The sequence below is a fragment of the Meleagris gallopavo genome, chromosome 20 (genome assembly GCF_000146605.3).
Source record: "Meleagris gallopavo isolate NT-WF06-2002-E0010 breed Aviagen turkey brand Nicholas breeding stock chromosome 20, Turkey_5.1, whole genome shotgun sequence".
Lineage (NCBI taxonomy): Eukaryota > Metazoa > Chordata > Aves > Galliformes > Phasianidae > Meleagris > Meleagris gallopavo.
Window position 1 is genome coordinate 8,393,896 of NC_015030.2, and position 19,173 is coordinate 8,413,068.

The following is a 19,173-nucleotide window of genomic DNA, read 5'->3' on the forward strand; positions in this document are numbered from 1 at the left end:
TTTTTTTAAACCAGAGCCAACGCTGTAAATCCCATTCTGATGGTCTGTTGTCACACCTTGCCCCAGGGATGAGGGTCTGTGAGAGGATGCTGGAGCCCTGATCCTTGCACAGCAGTAACTGCATTGCAGGACGTGCTGAGCCTTGGAAATTTGGGCTGGAAGGGCTCTTTGGGACTCTGTTCAGAGACACTTGCAAGGTAAGGGCAGTATGCAGAGGGCTCTGAAAGCAGTGGGTGGGTGTGCACTGACCTCAGGCATTCAGCTTGGTCATGATGAACACACGTGTGAGCAAGCGAGGCACTGTCTGTCTGCTTGCTTATTTTGCCAATAATGAGTTATAAATATACTTCAATATGACATTCAGAAGAGCTGGAAGGAACTTGTTTCTGAATTTGGGGGAGCAGTTCGGTTTGGTAGCAGAAAGCCTGTCAAGCAGTAAGCCAGAATTTGGAGTTTCCAAAGAGCAGTATAGAGAAGCAGCTGTACACACTGGAGTCAGTCACAGCACCACTTATTAGTCTGCATCTCGGTAGTGAGGGTTAATGGGATGAGGATGTGTCAGCCCTATGCCAGGTACCAGATTTCAGCCTACAGCAGCACCAGCTTTGGCAGCTTTACCACAAATTTTGTTACAGTTGTTTTTGAAAGCTCTGGTTCCCCAAATCCTGTAATTATGTGCAAGTTTCAGCGTTCTTTAAAATTGAAGGTAAATTGTCAACTCTTTGATTGTATAGAATAGCCTGAAAACAACCAAGAAGTTTTGAAAGAAAAAGAGGCAAGTTGAGGAAACCTGAAATTACTTGTCTTTGAATTCTAAAGATTTGTAAGGCAAACTCATGATTTTGTGGCCCAGAACAGGCCTGGTAAATGCTTGGTATTGGCAATACTGTGTTTATTTTCCATGCTTGGATTTCTGCATGGCTTTATACACTTTATGAAAAATACAGTATTTTATTTTATTTTTAAAAGGAAGCAGATAGCTTTGCTGGATTATCTCCAAACCAGACTGTAACATACAATAAAAATTCTATAGTTCACTGTAACAGACTACAAAAGGATAAGATGTTACTTTACCAGCACAAAAACCAGGCACGTTACAGAGGAAGAGAATTATATAACATATTGCTTGTATTTATGGCCAAAAGAAAGGAAAAAAAATATATACTGCACATATATACTGCATAGAGAAATTACAGAACAAAATTTAATTAGATCTTTATAAATGAAAGCCACATATGCGGATTTATGATATATTTATTTCTCAGCCTTCGGAAGGATGGCTGCCCTTGCTTTCAAAACCAATCATTTGCAGACATCAGGTCTGTAATTCAGGAACTGACACAACCAGAGGTTTGTGGATTTGAGTGTGGCAAATACCAGTCCCAACATATCTCTGTTTCAGAGGCAAATGTTGGAATTCCCAGTGGAGGTGGGGAGGTGGTGAGAAAGCTCGCTGCACAATGCGTCTATAGCAATCTTTTTTCCCAAGGTGTGTAATTATAAAGATTAAGTTGCTTGTTCTGTTAATTAAGAAACAACACTAGTGCAACATGTAGTTCTGACTGAAAACGCATGGTTTTTATAGGGTACATCTAAACTTTCTCCTCCCTAAAGGGAATGCTTCATGTTACGTTTGCAAAAAGTATCATGAGTGAGGACTAACAGCAACTGGAACACAGGCCTTCCTCGTGTGCAGCAGGGACCTCTTGACTGGATCAGGACCTAGCTAAACATGCATATTAAAGACTAGGTGGTGATGCCTTTGCTCACACTAATGAAGTGTCAGTCTTCCTGAATCACACTGGTACACCACAGACTTCCACTTCTTTCCCTCACTACCGAGAGCAAGTTACAGACCTGGTTTTCCCTGCTTCCCTAAGCAGCTTTGGAAGTTGGTGACTAAATGACTCCTGAGAATAGGAATTCAGGTGTGATTTCTTGATGTGGTTTGACCTGCATTATAGTTTTCTGCTGTTGGAAGAGGAAGATCGAGTTCTTCCATCTGCCTCCCAGCTTCCAGCTGTGTGGGTTCTGATGTAAAGCCTTCAGCTTCTGCATGGACACCTTGGCTGCTGAGCACAGTGCAGCACGTGCTTTCCTGATAGCACTTCTTCCTTTGTGCACAGTCTCAGAGTTGCTTCCAGGCGCCACAGAGTTCTGCAGGAAATAAGGATACAGGTACTAGCCACTGTCTAATCAGGAGTGTTACCTGGAGGCAAAGCCCTGGAGGAGGATGGTGGGAGAGGGTGAGGCTGGGCATCAGGCTTTCCTTTTGCATCTCTAAACCTGAAACAACTTCAAAAGAATGTCTGTTCCATTTATAGAAATAAGGGCTCATCTAGAGAGAAAACAAGAGCTGCTAGAGTTTTTAGCCACATCTAAATGAGGATAAAATTAGATTTCAGACATTAAAGTAGGACCCATAAAGAACTAAGTGCAGCAGGAGTCTGGCTGCAGGGTGCAGTCTGCTGCTGACCAAAGAAGACAGCAACAACTGATTCTGACTTCAGAGAAAGAAATTCATGGTTGTAACTGGTTTAGCATCTGCCATAGGGAATAAAAAAGGCCACGATGGGTCAGTACTTTAGTTCTGCACCTCGTCCCAAAGACAGGTCTATTTCAGCTCTTGTGAGGATTGGTTTGTGTCTCTTACTATGGAACCTTTGCATTACGTGGCCCAGCTCTCCTAAGCAGGGAGGGATTGGATGAGGCAGCTCTCCGGGAGCAGGACTGGCAGTAGATGATGGCTCCATCTCTGTGATATTGAAAACAGACATCAAGGTGCTTTTCACTGACACGTTCTTTCAATGCTAGAGAGTTGTCATGTGGGGAGCAAACACTGAGTGAAGCATAGGAAGTATTTACAATTTGCTGCCATGAAAGGAGACATGATAAATCAATAGGAACTAAATTAGCACAGCTAGAGCAGTCCTCACACCTACTTTGGAAACTCTGTTAAAATCCATGGCCTAGAATTTGCAAGAGGGATTATATGCATTTTAGAGTGAGCTAATGTAAGTGACACCCACTTCTCAAACTGTCTGAAAACACTGCCAGAATGAGCTGCCAAAGAGCAGAGATGTAGTCAGTATTTGCTGGCTGTCAGTGGCCTCAGATAAATGCATTGGGAGGGGAATAGCGGAGGAGTCAATCAAAAGATAACACTGAGTAGAGCTCAGTTGCATAACATGACAAGAAGTCAATTGTAACTAAAGCAGAGCATATGTCTCTGTATGTGGGCATCGTCAGAGGCATGATGGCCCAACAGGAGTCCAGAGAGAGAGAGCTGGGAGCAGCACACAGGAACAAGATCTGACGAATACCTCGTGTGATCGGGTTGGTTGTGTTACTGTGCTGCTCCTGGCTGACCTTTTTCCGTTCAGCTGAAGCGATATCTTTCCTTTTGGGCTTTTGCTGAACTTTGGAGATTTACAACAGCATCCCACAGATACACTGTGGCACAAGACAGCTTGCTAAAAGTCAGGTTGAAGTGGTTAGACTTGCAGAAATCTGTTTATTGGTGAGGTGAGTGTGGTGTTTTCAGGAGGCACCCAGCGTGTGTTTGCAGTCAATTGGGTTTATTGTAGCACAGAGCAGGCTCAAGGCTCCCAGGGTCACATACACACACTGTAGGATCGATCCCTCTGTATGTAAATCAAGTATTTCCAAAGTCCAACAGTTGCTGCTTGCAGGCTGGCTGCTGGACATCCAGGAATCCTGGGTGGGTGTTCAGAGCCCTCTTCTTCTGCCAGGCAGAACTGGTAGGAAAAAAAAAAACCTATCTAGGAAAGCCTGAACACGTGGCAGCTCTGTGCAAAAGAAATATCACTGTTAGAACATTCGTTTCTGGTTCCCTGACTCTTTCAGAGCAGTTTCAGCAGAATGTCCTGCTTTTTTGGTAGTGACAGCAGTAAAGTGCTGTTAGAGCCCCCTGGGAGGGCGAAGGAGAGTATCTGAGTGCTGTGGGCTTCAGGGGAAGAAGGGCTGGATGGGGGCTGGCTGCGCAGCAGTGGAGTTTTCAGCTCTGCCCTTTTCCAGAGCTCCACAGAACTGCGTGCACGCAGGCTCTGTGCTTTGGGAGGGATGCAGACCTCAGTCACTTACCCAGTGCCTGCCAGAGGAACTGCAGGGATGAACTAGTCTGGTCCTGCACCGGTTTGGCAGCTTTCCATGGAAGATCATGGGCTTCACAGGGGAGCAGAAAGGCACCACTCAGTAGTTAGAGAGCAGGGGGTTCTGCCAGTCCTGCTGGGACGCTTCAGTTCCATTTGCATTTCTGAAGTGTATTGAGCCCTTCACGTGGGAGATGCTATAGAAACACAAGGCATGAATAGCATGGAATATACCATAAAAACCGAGCAATGTAAAACATGTGTAGTCTAAGCAGCAAGAGGATTCTGTGCATGCTCTTTGCAATTGTTTGGGTCTTAAGTATGCATTAAATTGCAGCAACTAAAGGCTATAGAGTACAGACCATAAACTTGAATTCCATTGCAAAACCATCAGGGCAGAGATGTGACCAACATTAATAAATAGAAGAAGTGATTTTAGGAGTTTCTGTTTTGATGAGAAGAATTTCAGAATTGCTTTTCAAAGGTCGGCTGCACAGCATTTTCAGAATATGAGGCGCCAGGATTGCTCTTCTCTTTTGAAAACCCCCTGATGTTTCTTGTGCATGGAGGGAGGGGGGGATTTCATTTCACAATGGGATATTTGGGCACTGCAGTAATGGGAACTAGGCAAAACTCAGAAGGACTTCTATGCTTAATCACAGCTTATCTTCTGCAAAGTAGACAGGAGGATACCAGATCTTTTTAGCTTTAAGAGATTCACAGTAAAAAACTTCTAAAATGATCACAGGGAAAGAAAGGTCCATCCCTCCTTATCTTCTCTGCCTTTCCTACAAAAACTGGGAGTGGTTTGTGGTCAGGTTGGCCGTGCTGTCTTCTGGGATGTGTGCATGCTGGAAATGGGCTGTGGCTGGCGGTGCCAACTGAATGCTTGGACACCACTGCAGTGTACCACGTGCCACCCAGACAGACCTTGTTTGTGCAGAGCAAGGACTAGGAAGTGAAAGATGGGCTTGTAAGGTTACTCTGGAGAAATGCTGGTGGGAAAGCTTGCCACGTCCAGCGTTGTCCTTGGGGTGTTTGTCACTGTTGGACTGTTCTGATGTGCAAAGTCCCTCTTAAGCACTCTGGGGAACCTTGGGGTTGAATGGGAAGCAAGGATGAGCGCTGCTCAGGTGAAGTCTTTAGGGTTATGCATAAAAATGACTGCTAGATTTAACATGGAACAGATTTTCTTTTCTGCCCTATGCTGTGTGTTGGCCTTGAGAGAGCAGGAAGGACCATGCAGGGCTTAAATCAATAGCACTGGGTCATGCAATCCTGGAGCAATGTTAGATCTTCATCATGTTGAGTTTGGTGACAGTGCCTGCGAGTGTCTGAGAAACAGATGCTGCATAAACCAAGAAGAGCTGATTTCCCACCCTAGCAGATAGGCCTTTTTGGGAAGGAGAGCCAGAGGATAGCAAGAAGCTGTGCATGTGCTGGGAGTGCAGAAAAAGAGTACAGAAGGTGCAGAAAAGTCCAAGTGAGATGCTGCATGTGGGACGTGCCCAGGTGCTGGGCCCAGAGCCTGACCATGGGGAGCACAGGGCTGGGTGTTGGTGGCAGGGAGCACACAGAGCTCACTGTGTGCACAGCCTGGGGATGGACAGGGACCAAGCTCTGTGTTAAAGAAATGCAACTGTGAGAAAGGTGGTGTGAGGAACGTCAGCCTCATGCCTTGTTTCATCAAGGACAGAGACCTTTAGAAAGGGAGTGGATCTCATTAGGACTAGAAAACATTTATTAGGCAGTTCTGGATTCCCAGGGATATTTGCTGGCTTTTCAGACAGATCCAGTACAGACCGAGGAGCATCAGAACACACAGGAGATGTGAAGGGCTCGAAGGAGACCTCCTGGCACTGTGCTGGGTGCGCTCAGCCCTGGTGCAGCTCCAGCACCCCAAGCCCTCTCCTTGGCACTAAGCGAGGTCACTTCTGCTGCTGCTTCCCTGCATGTTGTTAATGGCACGCCTGGTGCCAAATAGGATCTTTTCCATTCTTAATCTGTGATTAACAAGGTTGTTAAAGTTGTTCTTAGCTCTGCCAAAACCAAACAGAATTTTATATTGGGCTACATATTGGGCAAAGGCTGTGTTTGAAGTAGTCTTTAATCTTAGCTCCAGTATTAACTCATATGTAAACAGTCACATTTTATCAGCTCAGCTACAGAGTAATTTATTTGTTAGTCTAATTTTAGTAACTTGTAGGTAATTCGGTATGATTTGAAATAGGTTATATAGGAGTGAATAGATCTAATTTTCCACTGGTAATGCAGATGAAGGAGTCCCCTGATCCTGCCAAAGCCCCTGCCTGTTTTCTGAATAGTATCACTGATTTTAGAAAAGTTATTCCAAATGTGTAAAAAAGCAGAATTCCTAGATGTGAGGCTTTGCAGGGCTAAGGCCTGTGACTGTGTTTTCTGGTAGCGGTGTGGTCAAACACGTTTTTAAGTGTAGCATCTCTTTTTTACCATGCTGTGCAATTAGATTTAGGACAGAGCTGTGACTACTGAACATTTTGCTGAAAGTTACCATACCACAGTGGAGAAGAGAAGCAATATTTTCCTTTTAACTGCAGGGTAATGTAATTGTGCTGTCCCCATCTCTGGCAGATGTTGGAGTTTCAGTGCCATTGCTGTCTGTTAGCTCTTTCATGCAGTTGAACCACAGTCTTTTTACTAGCCTCATTTATTTCATGGGCATTCACAGGTGAGGACAGTCTCTGTGAAGAGAAATATTGAATTAGATTTGCCTTTGCTGTAGGACTTGGTTTTTCCTGTTGGAAAAATTGTTCTACGCTGGAAATTGAAAGAAGTTGCCACGTGAAATCTGAAGAAGTGCAGAATATGAAACTGTTTCCCTTTGCACAAAGACATTTCAAGATGATTTCTGAATGGACAAGAATGTAGTTTTATTGCTGCTTGGCACTAACAGCTAAAGTAGGTTACAAGAGAAAAGGAGCTGAAAGGCAGTGATCTTTTGTAAAGTTGAACTCCGTCCAGGAGGAATATTTTACAAATCAGGTCTTTCCTCTCCTTACACACCTGGGATTTCCAGGTGATTTTGGTGGGAACAGTGGATTCTTGACAGCCTCCTGTGAAGGAGTGCAGCTCTGGTTCCCATTCCTGCTTCTGGTATGACTTTTTAGAGTTTATTTCCAAGCGGCCTGACTGTGCGTGCCTTAACTCCCATTTAAGAGGCAAGCCTTATTGTGCTGTGGGGGAACTGCACCCATAAGTGCTGATCTTTTGTTTTTCTATTGGGAAATTCAGCCTGAATTAATGCCAAAGCAAGCTTAAAAATTTCCCCTGTTTTTTTGCCCAGCATCTTGCATGCTCGAGTACTGGTCGTACCCAGATGAGCATTAACTAGTGCTGGTAACTGAAATTTCCCCTCAAGGGATCAGAGTTGTGCGATCTGAAGCAGGAATGCCTTAGTTTGTGTGGAACTGATCTAACTTGGAACTCTGCAGCATTTATAGCAGCTGGCCTGGCTACCTGGTCATGCACATCCCAGTCCTTTACAGAGGCAATCTTTATAGAAAACATTCCCCTCTGGCTTCTTTCTTTTTTTTTTTTTCCCAGCTAAAGGTATTTCATTACCTGCCAGACTTTCACGTCTGTATTTGGGCAGGATCTGTGTTAAAAACGCTCTGAAATCATAACCTGTATGGCTCTCAACTTGGTTTGTGTGTTTGGGAAATCTGGACACCAGGGCGGGAAAGAGCAATATGAAAAGAATAATGAGACTCAATCGTCTGTGAAATCCTTCTAGGAACAGGTGTAATTGTGGTCGTAAACATTCACAGGATATTTTACCACCAGCTTTAATCCCTGCAGAGAGGAATATTGAGAGGTAGGAGAACAAATGTGAAAGTAACTTCAAAGACTGAGGTAAAAGATGAGGAACGTAAACCTCAGGTCCCACCATGAAGCAGTGAGGGCAGCTGAGCAGAGAGGGCTCTGTGGCTCCTTTGATCCATCATGGTGCCCCAGGTCAGTGTGTCTGTGGCCCCATGAGAGGTCCTTAGGGTGCTGATGTCCTCGGGCAGCCCACTGATCACAAACTGAAGGACAGCAAAAAAATGAAGACCAGGACGTTCAGCTGTGGCAGTGGCTGCCGGAGGAGTTGGCAGTGAGTTGGAGCAGCTCTCTGCAGAGAGAGGCACTAAGAAAATAGGTGAGCAAGGTCGTGTTTCCTCGTGCCTTGTGGAGGGCACAGAGCTTTCCTTTAATGAATGCACAGGAAATGTAAAGCAGGGAAGGGTCTGAGAACTGCACGAGGAAGTCTGATATGGGTTGAAAGTTCTTCCTGTGCTGAGAGACCGCCTCAGAAGCAAAATGCCATTTATGTTCCACTGGAGCCTGGACTTGCACAGTTCCCTGTAAAGACCTCTTTGCTGGGTGAATTTTTCCCACTGCAATTAAGGAAACAAAACTCATTGGTGACTCCAAAGAGGGAAAACGAGGAGCGATAAAGACAAACGTGTAGGAAGTGCTATAGAGCGATAAGGAAGCTGGAATGGTAAATCAAAGCCTAAAGAGGAAGGATACGAAGGGGCACAGAAGTATAAATCTTTCTGAGCTGAGCAAGGAGCTGCTGGAGCCCTCAGAGGGATGCGAGTGGAAGGTGGTGAGTGAGTGGGGCTGCTGAATGAATTCCTTCAGTTGGGAAGCAGGGGAGAGCAGCTAAAGGTCACATACTGCAAGGAGGACAGGGAAACTGTTTTTCTGTGTGCAGAGAGAGACGAGGCATATTATTTAGAAGTTTTATGTGTGTAACCCAAGTGGACAGCTGGGAAATTAAAACTACTGCAATTGACAAGTCACCAATTTTAGATTAATTGCAACCTACAATTCCTGGAGTTGGTTTCTGGCCTCAGTGTTTGAGAGGTCCCTGGGAGAGTGCAGGTATCTGAGGAGGGAGACACAGAAAGCATTGTCTCCTTATTTAAAAAATGGAGTAAAGCAACAGGAGACAAAAAAATATATATATTTGGCAAGTTGTAGAGAAGATAGAGTAAATATTACTAAAAGCAAGCACTGGGCAACATTTCAGAGCCATATGATAGGCAGTGAAGTGGCCCTTGATACCCTGTGGTCTTAGTTCTGAAATGTGTGCATTGAACAGACTGAAGGAGCACTGGTGGAGCTCGGTGCTCACACTGCCCCAGCCACCACAGAGCTGTAGCTCTGGAGAGAGCTGTGCAGACTTCCTGCAGATCAGAGCTGGCTGCAGCAGTGCCTGGGGCTGCGCAGCTCCCTTGGAGCAACTTGCACACTGGCTTCCAGTGAATACAGCAATGGTACTGTGATTTTTTAAATGCCCTCTGAGCTCAAATGGCAACAACCTGTGGTGTTTGACATCCACTCCGTGCTACTTGTCGCCAGCAGTAGCTGAGGAAGATGTCAGCTGCCAGCTTTGCCATGCTGATGCTTCCAGTTGCCCTGACCTTCTGCCGTGCTGACATATGGGGTTTAATCGGGAGCCAGCTCTGTACTCAAGTGCCTTTGGTAAGGTCAATACTCTTGTATCATGAACAGCAGGTTTGAGCCTTCAGAGGCACTTTCTCCCACACCCAGCATACGTGGTGAGATCTCATCCTGTAGAGGCTGTGCTGGTGGCAGAGGTGAAGGCAGGCCTTTCTCAGGTTATTTTAGCTAAACCACTGATTTCCAGACTTTTTTTTTTCTAGTTATGGAGATCTGAATGTTTCACAATGGGGACCTGAACTCTTTTTACAAGAAACTATGCTTATTTACTATCTTGCTGCTCATGTAAATTCTTTGTTGCATTTTGCAGACCTTCAGAAAGAGGCTGTGTGCCTAAAGGAACCCCATAGAACCCCCCTGGTTTAATGAAGCTATTGGTGCTCATGGCCTTTTATTTTCATAAGCTGTGTGACAATGAAGACAAGCAAAGACAGAAGGATGCAGAGCTGCAAGCTCTGCTCACCTTCAAGAAATTAGGAATACTTTTTATTTGGACGAGAATTTCAATAGAATTCCCAGGACTGATGTCCCACAAGGCTCCTCTTGTGAGGTGTCACGTTGCCCAGGAGACAGACTGAGCAACTGAGACATTCTGCAAGTTTTTGAAAAAGAGATTTATATATAAATGTGTTACGGGAAAAAAATACCTCTGCTCATACACATGGTAATTCTTCTGTCTTACTTTGTTTACTATCTTTCTTTCTTTCTTGTTTTCAGAGATTTAAAGGAATTTAATTAAAAAGGCAGTTTAACTACCCTCTTTTTTCCAGATAACAAACACTAAAATAAAATGAAGTGAAATATTGGAGAGCCTGCTTTATACCCTTTTTAAAACTGAACACAAAAGCCAAGTGAGATCATCGGGTTTATTAGGCAAGATATTTCCAGTAAAGATGGGGAAGCACTCCTGCCACCATACAAGGAACTGCTCAGCCTCCGTCTGGAAAGTCACAGCCAGTTCCCATCATCTGTCTTTGGGAAGGAGAAATCCGAAGCAGGACTCAGAAGACGACTGGGACAGTGAGGGACACAGAAGTGACCGTGTGGGATGTTTGGTGGGGCAGAGCTGAAGAGAGGGCACTGGTTTCTGCAGATGCAGCAGAAAGAAGAAGATTACATAAATGACAATAAATCTTTGGACGACAGAGTGACTGTAAGCTGGCATGGAATACACTGACGCTGGAAATGAGGGTTCTGGGCCTTGGAGCAACCAGGTTCTGCAAGACCTTGCATCAGGAGAGCAGAGCCAGGTCCTGTTGCATAACCCACACACGAACAGGTTGGCATGTGATGCTGTGAAAGCGGAATCTGGCTGCAGTGATCATCTCCAGTCCCATGTGCTCCTAGAATACCAATAATTTCTTCCACTGGCCCTGCTATTCCACAGGCAGCTGTCTAGCTGTGATCTTCCAGAGAGCCAAAGTAAGCTTTATTATTTAGGTTATAGCTCAGCTACAATACATCATTTAGAAAAAGTCCTGCTGTGCTAAGCTGCATTCAGTAGCATGGCAACATCCAGTGTATATATTTGACTGCACTCTGCTTTGTCTTTTGTTAGCTCCGATGTCAGCAGGTAAGTGAGCAGAATGGCTCTGAGACCTGCCAGTGTGGGGCACAGTGTTGGAAACTGTCTCAGTTTCACATCTTTAGCAAACCTGGTGCTCTGCGTTTCTCACCAGTGCCCAGGACACTGCTGTCAATGCATCACACCCAGAATGCACAGACACCGCTTTGCTCCTGCCTTTTTGCAGCTTCCCTGTGGCAAGCTGCTGGGCTTGAGCTCCTGGGCTTCGTGCCATGGCTCCTTGCAGCCCCGCACCTCCTTCCCTTTCCAAAATGCATTTTGAATCTTCAGCTGTAGTGATCTGGGTGCGTGTAACTGGGAGTGCTAACATTATGGTCACTAAAGGGAAAAGCTGTGGCCCTATGCCCTACAGTGGAGCTCTCCAAGACATTGCGCCAGAGATGCAGCTTACTCAGTGTGCTACGGAATGGGATCTAGGAGCTGCAACACCGTTTGCTTAATGGCCAGCAGTGACAGAGTTATAAATCAACAAGGCACCTATTACCTCCAATGGAAATGGGAATCTGGTTTTTCTCCTAGCGGCTTCTGTTGCAATAATCATGTGCTTGCAGCCTTCTCCAGGGTTACAGTGCAATGCATTTCCCTTGCAGCAGTCACATCCCTGCCCCTGGGAGCCCTCCCAGCTCAGCAGGGCACTGAGCACTCCCTCAACCGCTGGGAACCACAGGTGCTCAGCGCCTGAGCTCAGCCCTCTGGCAGGATATGTGCAGGTTCACTCCGCTTATCACCAGCAGCTGCAGGGCAGCCTGGAAATGGAGTTGCAGGAAGAGAAGGGATCCGTAGGGCTGCTTTTTTCTCCACTCAGAGGTATGGAGGGCTTTTGAACACGGTGGAGTCCGCATTCAGAGCACCCTGCACAGGAGGCAGCAAGTGGCCGGGATGGAACACCCTGGTGTCAGGTGTCTGTCTTAGCCTCTTCCCAGCAAGGTCTCCATCTAAATCAACAGGAACTCTCTGGACTCCGAACCATGGCATACGTGTATTTTTAGAAGCCAATCAATCAGTGGTGACTGTTCAAGTTCAGACAAGTCAAACACAGCCTGCAAAGTTACACAGAAGCACTGTGTGTTGTAGAAGGGTTGGTGAGCCTGCTTATTATTTGGTGTGCTGTGCCAAATCCATGAGCTACCAAGGCTTTTCAGAGAGATATCCATAAGAAGTGTAAGTATAAACAGACCGTGGATTGTAGAACACACGCTTTTTAATTGAAGCAATAAATGACTGTTTGTGCTTCCACAGAAGCCCTCTTTCAAGGTGCTGTGTGTTTTCCAAACTTTAACACAGCCCTAGGTTCAGGGTTTGTCATCTGGGCCTTTCTGTAGATGAGGAAACTGAGGCACAGAAGAATGTAGATGCTGCCAAGGAGCTACAGAAGTCCCAGCTGTGAAGTGCTGCGCTGGGCAAAGAAAACAAACACCTGTGTCCTGGCTTCCCTTCATAGTCTGATCAGCGGAAGCAGCAGCAGAGGGATCAGGTCAGCCTCAGGGCTCTGGGCAGCAGCAGCAGCAGCAGGTTGGCTTTTCAGTGGCTTTGGCTACAAGGCAGGAACGTCCCGAAGCCTTTCTATGTGTTTCTTCAAAGAGCACGAGCTGGGGTTTGAAACACTGAGCACAGAGCAGGTGTACAAATATAAAAAATCATCATAATGAATCGTATCACTTCATGAACAATGCAGAGGCTCAGTAGTTGTGAGGAAGCAGGCACAGCCTGGAGTCAAGCTGGACCTCCAAGATCAGACACCAACCAGTCAGTGAGCAGATTAGAAAATGCCGGCGTTCTGATTTCCAGAACCTCAGTTTATCCAACTTGAAAATGGAACTGATGCTTTCCTATGTCGCTGACCACTCAATCAAGAAACGTGGCTTTGGCCTCTTCTGTTTCTCTTCTTCTTCATGTCCTTCCCTCCATTGCTACAAGACATCTGCTCCAGAACTTCTGGTTGGAGTCTTTGCACAGCTGCACAAAATGTAGTGCATGATCTGATTCTCAAATTGGGCTTAAGTCGTATGTACAGTGCCAGCTGGAGGGGCCTGCTGAGTTTTTGCTGATGCATCAGAAATATATTTTTAGGAAGGTTTCTCTATAATTATCACATTATAGCTCCTTCTGGATCACTCAGAGTATAGTAAACAATTGCCATACTTGTTAGAGGTCATGAATACAGAAAAACATTCCTCTGTGTGAGGTCTGCTGTTAAATAATAACTTGTCGTTTCATGGCGTGGGGGGAGTGAATGCCCTCGAAGGGACGTGCTGACATTGTTCAAGCCAGTGATCCAGTTCCTGTAATTTACACCACTTTCTTAAAGCTGCTTCTCTGCACAAGAACAATGGATGCGCTGAGGGACAGCTGTTGCCCTGCTGCAGCTCCCGTTGCCTTGTGTGTTGATCCTCTCTCCGGTTTCTCTGCTATGCTGCTGCAGCAACACGTGGATGGCTCACTGCTGGAGGCCTTGGAGGTGATGGGCAGCTGGGTGAGGAAGGTGGTTACCGGACAGCTGTGCAGGGTGCAGCCCTAGGCAGATGGGGCAGGTGAGTGGCATTAGAAGGTGATCACACAAAGAGATTATTAATGAGTAATTTCATGATCAGTGAGTTGAATGAACAGCGCTCACCTTTGTGGCATCTCTGTTATCTGGTGTAGAGGGAGCATCCACCGCTGTCTTTTCCTCAGGGGATACTAATGGTGTTCGTGTCCTCCATCTGTCATCTGCAGCGCCTGTCTGGGACCTTCGGGGCTCTGAGAAATCCTCCTCTCTGTCTCCTTGAAATAGTCTGACACGATCAAGAACTACTTGCACACATTGGGCTCACACAGTGCTCCATGTAAAGCTTTATTCCCTTGGGAAATCCAGGCTTTATAATAATCACCTTGCTGCTCAACCAGGCATAACATGCAGTTGTGATGTTCATAGTACAGTAGAAAAGTGAGGATCTGGCTGTGGCTGAAATCAGTTAACAAAACAGGTAAGTTAAGGATCCCAGCGCCCCTGGAGTCCTACCTCAAGGCCAAAGAAGAAACTAAGAAGTCTGACGGAGCTGCAGAATTGGGGTAGAGCAGTGAGCTCCAGCCAGACAGGTGACAGATGTGTCCATTATGACATCTCACAGTCCCTCCCTGTGGCATGGGAATCTGCCCTTTAATATGTGGTCAAAAGAAAATTAGGTCTTGGCAAAAACATAGCAAATTTAAGAGCTCAGTCTGGAAGGAGCTCAGCAGGGAGGCGTAGGAGCTGACTGCAGCATTTCAAAGTCTTTCTAGAAGCTGTGGTTTGGAGAGGAAAAGAGGATGAAATCTTCCATGTTGCAGCATGCAAGAACTCACCAGCTCTACCTCTTCAAATGTCGTTGTGACATGGCTCCACCATATTCGTACTCATGACTGAGGGAATGGCAGACTCCATACTCAGCCCCTTGCTTCTTGCTTTTCTTGGTTTGTGTTGCATGCTCCATGTTGTTTTAATGTAGTTCCTAGTATTTAATGCATTTTTATTGCTTTCTCTAATAACATCGACTGAGTGCTAGGAGCCAATCTAAACAAGCTGTGCCAATAAGCCAAACATTTCACTTCAACCAGCAAAGCGGATGCCTCTTACCCCTACTCATGCCTGGCTGTGCAAACCAAGGACCTCGCTGCTCATCAGGGAGAGCAAAGCAAAAGCCTGGCATGGTGTGGGCAGAGCTGGGCTGTGTCCCTGCCACGTGTGCCATCGAGGTGTGTCGGCGTCGAGGTGCAGGTCAGGCAATGTGCAAAGCTGGCTCTTCTCGAGGGATTAATGCAGCATCTTGTCTCATGCTCTTTGACAAGATGGGTCTTGGTTTTGAGAGACTGTAAGCACTTTTAAATCCCTTTGACATCAGTGGAAGCTGGAGTTCATGTTCTGCATCACTGAAAGCCTTTCCAAGCAATTAAAAAACAACCCCAGACCTCCTCCCCTGGTGCTGATCTGTGGTGTGGTGTTGACGTAAGTGTACTGGAGTTTCACTTACTGCAGCTGGGTAGTTGGCACTTTTATAGGACTTTTAAAAAAAATTTTCTGTCTTTTGCACACTAATCCTGATATTTTTTTTTTTTACTCTCTGTTTGCTTTTCTCCTACAAGCCCAGCCTTCATGTCTGACATCTCAGCACTGCTTCCTGTTGTTCTCCGTGATCTCCCTTGTTCCATCTTCTCTTCTCTGGTTTCCTCCCTTTCATTTTAGCCTTATTTTCCTCAGGCTGCTTGAGCCCATCCTCCCAGAGGGGAAGTGTATCTGTCTCATTCCCATCTCTGTTTCCCTCCCAGCCCTACAGCTGTTCCCACTCCGGCAGACCCCACTCCTGCTCAGAGCACCATCTGTGTCCAACCCCTTTCCTCCATCACTGCAGGTCAACAAGAGAGAAAACTGAAAATGCCCCAGGAGGGGAGATTACAGCCAAGAAAAACCGTTCCTGCGAGATGCCAAGTGTTGTCTCACCAGCGTTCGCCTGGACTACTTTCATCTGGCTGGATGGTGGAATCCCCATCCCCAGCACTGACACCATTTGCAATGTTTCATGCTATGCAATCCATCATTGCTCCCGAGAAATTTTCGCCTTTCATGCTGCCCAAGCCTGAAAGCCATAAACTCTGCAGTGAGGATGTGGTGAGGTGTGAATGTACACTTCATTTCCAAGTGGTTCTTTTCCCCTCATGTGCTGCACTTTACCAGCAAAGCAGTGGGCACCATTCTCTGTGCTTTGGCCCATGTAATTATGTGTTTTCTAGCCGTGCTTGGTCAAAAGTAATCATGGACTTACAACCTCAGTTGGGACAACAATCAATCAGTTTAACAAGTTGACTCGTGTGCGATTACAGAAGATACATTCTGCCACTGATTTGTTCTGCCATCCCTTTGCCCTCCTAAGTAGAACACACTGTGGGGACGGATGAAGCCAGTGAGCAGGGCAGGTGGTGGCACAGCCTGCCCTGCTGGGGTGAGATACATGTACAGCTTATGGATGTGAAGGGACTTTTCCCTCCAGGAACTGGGATGCATTTAGCTGCAGTCTGCATATCTGCCTTAGGCACCTTGTGACCCCTGCCTTGGGTGTGTTTTTATAGAACTAGGGAATTATCAGATCTGGAAGGAGAATGTGTGTGGGCTGATCTGCCAGCACTGCTGTCCACTTGTACCCAGCTGCAGTCACATCCCTCGCTCTGTCCCTTCGCCTCTCCTGTATTCCCCAACTCAGACTTCGCCTTGTTCAGCAACAAAGAAAATGCCTTCAGAAATATCGTTGCCCTGATACAGCAGGAGGCTGTGACAGATACAGTCACTGCTGGGGAATGAGCGCACAGCAATGCTGCTCTGTCTGTGCCATTATTGTTCTCTGCTGCAAACTGGAAGCGAGCGAGAGCAGGGCAAGGCAGCAGCCCTTCTGTAACAGCCCCCCCGGGATGCACACACGTCTCCAGTGGTGCAGGATGTGCACAGTGGGCATGGCTGGCAGCTTCTGCCGTGAGGATGATGACAAAATCCCTCCTCTGGATTTTGCCTCTGTATCTCATACCCTCTCAGTGATTGACATTCAAACTGTTGGCTTTTAAAAAATCAAGTAAAGAAAGGAGAACGGAATGTGTAAACTTCCAGGGCAAACTGTATTGAAAAAGTAAAGAGTGATACAGTGATTGGCTCCAGGCTGGACCTGCAAGGGTTGACTCTCATGGGAATAGTTATGACTTCTCTGAGTGTTCTTCTCATTAGGGTTTGTTATGGAGAAGTCAGCGTGCGTTCCCTCTGTGAGCAGTGAGAGCTGTGGGACTGCCTGCTCAGTGCTGCACTCAGACAGCTCTGAAACTGCCGGCAGCATTTCCAGGCACAGGTATGTATGGGGAAAACATCCAAAGCACAGAATGAGTTTGCATTACCTCTTGGTTATGTGGATTACTGAATTCAAGAGAAAGTTTTAGTTACACAACACAAACAGCTCACTTGTGAATGTGTCACAGTGATACTCTGGCACGCTCAGCAGCCCATAAAAATGCCCACTCTGCTTATACTGCTGAATTGTTTCAGCCTTTGATAAACCATCTGTTGCAGTCTGTTGTACATTTTAAAGCATTTCTAGCTAATGGATTTTCACAATGTGGTTTAAGGGATGTTGTTATTAATAAGTGTAACTACTGAATAGTAATTTGATAAAGGCGGAAGAGGCATTTATGAATTTCACTTTCTTTTCAGCAGCTGCTAGGAATTTTTCCCTCCTTCAGAATATACTGCATTTAATGTTGATTTCCTTTTTGTTAAAACTGTTATATTCTCACTGTATAAAGAGAATATCAGAGGAGTTGGACCAGTTGTGCAATCTCCTATGTGGTAAAAATCCAGTTCTGCTCAGTGCATGGCAGAGATTTCCTTGCTGAACAGCAGGGCCAGCCAGGTATCCCATCAAAATGCCTACAAATAGTGTGTATGTTTAAAGTTCTTTTTTTAAAATATGATTAATGGGTCTTAATATTGATGGAAGCATTAAAAGAAAATAATTTATCCACACTTTTTGCTAATGGGCTGATCTCCATTACGTTATCGTTACAATGGCCTCGTTGTGTATAAATTAATTAGGGACTTAGTTTCAGTACCAAACAGTGTGTGATCGGCTCCAGTTGAACAGGAAACATGGGGTGTCTGAAGGCTGCTATCTACCACAAAAAGGGCTCTGCTAACATTGGTGGCACGCAATAATGGGCAGTGCTGTGAGTTATGTTGGGCCTGCATCATAAAGCGATTGCAGGGCCAATGGTGAGGAGGAATATTAGCAGAGACAGAATGGAAAGCTTTCTTTCCTAAGAGGTGAGCTTTGCTTTACGAGAACCTGATCCACGCAGAGATGGATGTCTTCAGCAGAGGAGGCAGGTATTAATCACAGGAAATAATGTGTTTTCACAACTCGCAGAGCAGTTCCCTTGACAAAAAAAAGATTTTCTGTTTTTGGATTGTGCTTTTAATTAAAGATGCATGAGGTCCACATGCAGAAAGGACCAAAAGGCAGTGTGAAGCAGGGGGATGCTGAGAGACAGGGCCCTGCTCCTGCCCCTTTGGGTTCCCTGCTATGTGATGCTGCACGGCCTCTTCTCTTTTCTCTTCTCTTCTCTTCTCTTCTCTTCTCTTCTCTTCTCTTCTCTTCTCTTCTCGTCTCTCTTTGCTACCTCCCACTTTCCGTGCACTGTCTTTGTTAGCTCTTTTCAAGGGCTGAAGCTTTCTTGTACCTTGAGTTAGCACTGCGTTTAGCTTCTCCAGATGCTATGGTAATGCCATCAGAACTAATAGTTAGTCTGCCACCCAGCTCCTTCTCTCATTTTTTTGCAAAGTTGCACATCCTTGTGAATAGGCAGCTCAGGGATTTATGTAGAAAGCAGCAACGTGGATCTGCCTCTGATCTTAAGTATAAATCAGGAGTAAATTCAATAAAATTCAGCAGGAATACAATAGGTATTTGTTACAGGGGAACCGAGACATTCTCTGCAAAATACACAAACGCTGCTTGCAGTAAAGTTTATAATACTAGACAAGAAAATGGTGTGATGTCTTGCTCCCTGCACACTGCACTGAACTTCTCCCTTGGGGTGACTCTTTTATGCTATAACCAGACAGTTTTCCTGGACTAATTTCCTTGCATAGTAGGCTATAAATAATTATTATTGGTATTGCACGGAGGCTGCGAGTTCCTGGACAACCGTGACCGAATTCTTAATTTGCCAGTTACTGATATCATGCATCTGTTTTTGTGATTACTTTAATTATGTTCTATATGTAATTGAAAGAATACAAAATAGTCTTCTTTTTTCTTTGTAGATTCACAGACTGATGGAAGGACTGTACACCTCTGGCCGTCTCTGTTTTTGTAAATCCTGTCTGGACTAAAATGATGTTCTGGGGTAAGCACTTCTTTATGCAGTCTAGCAGTGTTAGCTCCTATGTAGTCTCTGAAGACAATACCAGTAGGTTGTCAGCATCTCCTGGGCCAC

The 19,173-nt window shown here is 45.7% G+C and overlaps 1 long non-coding RNA gene and 1 other non-coding gene across 5 annotated transcripts in view; one reads left to right on the forward strand and one right to left on the reverse strand.

The window, feature by feature from the left end:
* LOC104913813 lies at window positions 1-15,888 on the reverse strand. The gene is made up of 5 exons (XR_004161739.1): window positions 13,802-15,888; window positions 11,672-13,701; window positions 6,648-6,832; window positions 4,105-4,309; window positions 1-3,758 (listed from the first exon to the last, which is right to left on the reverse strand). It is a non-coding gene; the product is annotated as an uncharacterized LOC104913813 (long non-coding RNA).
* LOC104913812 overlaps window positions 1-19,173 on the forward strand; it is a 55,162-nt gene that overhangs the window by 26,768 nt on the left and 9,221 nt on the right. For 3 of the 4 annotated variants that reach the window (XR_004161740.1, XR_004161741.1, XR_004161742.1), the window contains exons 5-6: window positions 15-197; window positions 19,001-19,083. This is a non-coding gene — a transcript (uncharacterized LOC104913812). Of the gene's footprint in view, window positions 1-14; window positions 198-16,387; window positions 17,031-19,000; window positions 19,084-19,173 lie in introns of those variants that run through there. The other variant, XR_004161743.1, reaches the window with a different exon arrangement.